We start from the raw sequence: 3,496 nt of genomic DNA, 5'->3' as shown, positions 1-3,496 counted from the left end.
TGCCACCATCTATGAAACTTATTCTATAATTATATAATTTTTGTCTGTTACTGTCTGTAGAGATACATATATTTTAAATCACATATTTTCTTTTCTGTGAAAGTACTGTGGGAGAATGTATGATTTTTATTGTTTTTTTAAAGCTTCTGGGAAAACTATCTGTTAACTTTTGTAAGAAAAAGTTAACCAAAACTACCATTATAACATGAGTACTGTAATACTTAGGTACTACATTATGATTTAAACAGCAATTTTGACTAGCAAAACTGGCACATTTAAAACCCATCTTGGTCTCTTCCCTCAATTATTTAAAACTCATTTATGACATTTTTGCTGCCCAGTTTAAAGGTTTTAGTTGAAAAAATGTATAGTGCAGTGTATATAAGGTACTGTGAGTATAGAATTAAAAAAAAAAAAAACTGCAGCCCTACTTTATTAGCAATTACATGTGAATGACATTACTGGGAGCTGGAAGTTTAGTTTACTTCCCTTCATTTAAATGGAAGACTACACGGCAGTGGTTAGCCTGATAGCTTCTTTGATGTCTTTATTTCTTAGACTGTATATAATGGGATTGAGCATTGGTGTCACCACAGTGTATAATAGGGAAATCACTTTGGTTACAGTTGAAGATATTCCTTCGGATGGAAGCATGTATACACCAATAAGAGTTCCATAGAAAATGCAGACCACAATCAGATGGGAGCTGCAAGTGGAGAAAGATTTCCATCTACTGACATTGGAAGAGATTTGGAGAATTGCCTGAATGATGCATCCGTATGATGATACAGTTATCATGAAAGGGAGAACCATTACGGGTATGCTCAATAAGAGAGCCTCCGAATGAACTATGAATGTATCTGAGCAGGACAGTTTCATAATAGGAGCCATGTCACAGAAGAAATGATCAATGATGTTTGGCCCACAGAAGTCTAGAACAGATAACATAATTGTTGTCACTAGTATGAAGGAAAAACCTAGCAGCCAAGAAAGAAGAATTAACTTCAGATAATAGTGGAGGTTCATAATTGAGAAGTACCGGAGTGGGTGGCAAACAGCGAGATACCTGTCATAAGACATCACTGTTCATATGAAGCACTCTAATGATTCAGAAGCTCCGAATAAGTAAAACTGTGTGATACAACCAGCAAGGGACATCAATAGCCCATCATTCATAATACCAGCAAGTGTGTTCGGGACAATGTCTGTGGACAGCAGAATGTCTGATAAAGAGAGTTGAGTGAGGAAGAAGTACATGGGGGTTTGAAGCTTTTTGTTTCTGGTTACTAGTATGATGATCAGGAGGTTTCCACAAAGTGACACACAATAAATAACAACGAGTAAGACAACCACAAGACTCTTTACGGTGGAAAGATTTGGAAACCCGAGAAGAATGATCTCCGAGATCCTGGTTTGATTTCTTTCAGACATCTCTTATCAGTAAAGAGTGTTCAACTGAAAGAAGATAGATTGACGTGATGTGTCCCTTATGAAATAAAACATAGTGTTTGAGGAAATACAGACACATAGTGCATAATGCAGATATAGAATATCCTGATCTGATAAAAACAGAATGTTGCATCCAGAGTGCAATATAAATAACAAAGGTAAAAAGAAAAGGCATCAGTCTTAGATACTTTGCACTTAAATGTAGAGAGTTTTTGAGATGATTATATTTACTACTAGCTGATTGCCCGGCGTTGTGGTCTTTGGCATTGTGGTCTTTGGCATCAATAATTTGCATTGAAATGAAAAAATCTGATGGGCTGTTTGTGTCTCCACCCCCTTTTCTGAATTTGAACCCCAGTCACCCAATGACCAACTGTACCAGGTTTGAGGCCTGTGCCATTAACAGTGCAAGAATGGTAGCAATTAAATATTCCCTTGAAAAGCAATAGGTGAAGCTTTATTCACTTTTGTAGGCTCCACCCACTTTTCTGAATATTAATCCCATTCACTGAGTGACCAACTGTGCAAAGTTTAAGAACCCTGCCATTAACAGTGTAAGAATGGCTGCAGTTTACATTTTCCCAGTGAAATTTGTATTTGTCTCCACCCACTAATGACCCGGCATTACCCGTGTATGTGTTTAACTGGTGTTGGCTCCGCCCACTTTTTCTAACCCTAACGCACAAACACTCAATGACCAAGTTTGTGAGCTTTTGGGTTCCTGGCATCAAAATTGTGTGAATGGAAGTAGTTTATCCAGAAAAGCAAATCTGATTGGCTGTTTGTGGCTCCGCCCCTTTAGTGAATTTGAGGCACAGTCACTTGATGACCGACTGTAGCAGGTTTGAGGCCTCTGCCATTAACAGTGTAAGAATGACAGCAGTTTCAATATTCCCCTTGAAAATCAATAGGTGAATTTTGATTGGCTCTTGTAGGCTCCACCTACTTTTCCAAATATTAATCTCAGTCACCCAGCGACCAACTGTGTCAAGTTTGAGAACCCTGCCATTAACAGTGTAAGAATAGCTGCAATTTATATTTTCCCATGTAAAAAGTTAGTTGTTTTTGGCTCTGCCCACTATTTCTAACCTTGACATACAGTCACTCAGTGACCAAGTTTATGAGCTGTGGGGTCTTTGGCATCAATAAGTTGCATTTTACCATTGAAATTAAACAAATCTGATTGTCTGTTTTTGGCCCGCTCCCTTTTCAGAATTTAAACCCCAGTCTCCCAGTGACTGACTGTACCAGATTTGATGCCTCTGCCATTAAGAGTGTATGAATGGCAGCAATGTAAATATTCCCCTTGAAAATAAAAAGGTGAATTTTGATTGGCTGCTGTAGGCTCCACCCACTTTCCTGAATATTAGTCCCAGTCACCCAGTGGCCAACTGTCTCAAGTTTGAGAACCCTGGCAATAACAGAATGGCTGAAATCAATCTAAAAAATCTGATTGGCTGTTTGTGGCTCTACCCCCTTTACTGAATTTGGACCCCAGTCACCCAATAACTGAATTTATCAGGTTTGAGGCCTCTGCCATTAACAGTGTAAGAATGGTAGCAATGTAAATATTCCCCTTGAAAATCAATTGGTAAATTTTGATTGGCTGTTTTAGGCTCCACCCACATTTCTGCATATTAACCCCAGTCACCCAGTGGCCAATTGTGTCAAGTTTGGGAACCCTGCCATGTAAAAAAATAAGTTGTTGGCGTCGCCCACTTTTTCTAACCTTGACATACAGTCATCAATTATCAAGTTTATCAGCTTTGGGGTCCTTGATATCAATACTTTGCATATTCCCATTGAAAAATAAACAAATCTGATTGGATGTTTGTGGCTCCGCCCCTTTCTGAATTTGAACCCTAGTCACCCAATGACCAACTGTACTAGGTAAGAGGCACCTGCTATTAACAGTATAAGAATGGTAGCAGCTTAAATATTCCCTTTGAAAATCGAAAGGTGAATTTTTATTGGCTGCTGTAGGCTCCACCCACCTACCCAAATCCTAATCTCAGTCACCCAGTGACCAACTGTGCAAAGTTTGAGA

The 3,496-nt window shown here is 38.8% G+C and overlaps 1 pseudogene; it reads right to left on the bottom strand.

Annotated features, from left to right (window-relative positions):
* Positions 1-507: 507 nt before the first annotated feature.
* Positions 508-1,458, bottom strand: LOC137561886 (olfactory receptor 11L1-like; annotated as a pseudogene).
* Between the last annotated feature and the right edge of the window lie 2,038 nt (positions 1,459-3,496).

The sequence above is a fragment of the Hyperolius riggenbachi genome, chromosome 3, assembly GCF_040937935.1.
Source record: "Hyperolius riggenbachi isolate aHypRig1 chromosome 3, aHypRig1.pri, whole genome shotgun sequence".
Classification (NCBI taxonomy): Eukaryota; Metazoa; Chordata; class Amphibia; order Anura; family Hyperoliidae; genus Hyperolius; species Hyperolius riggenbachi.
The sequence above is the reverse complement of the archived record's forward strand: the minus strand, read 5'-3'. Positions and strand labels throughout refer to the sequence as shown.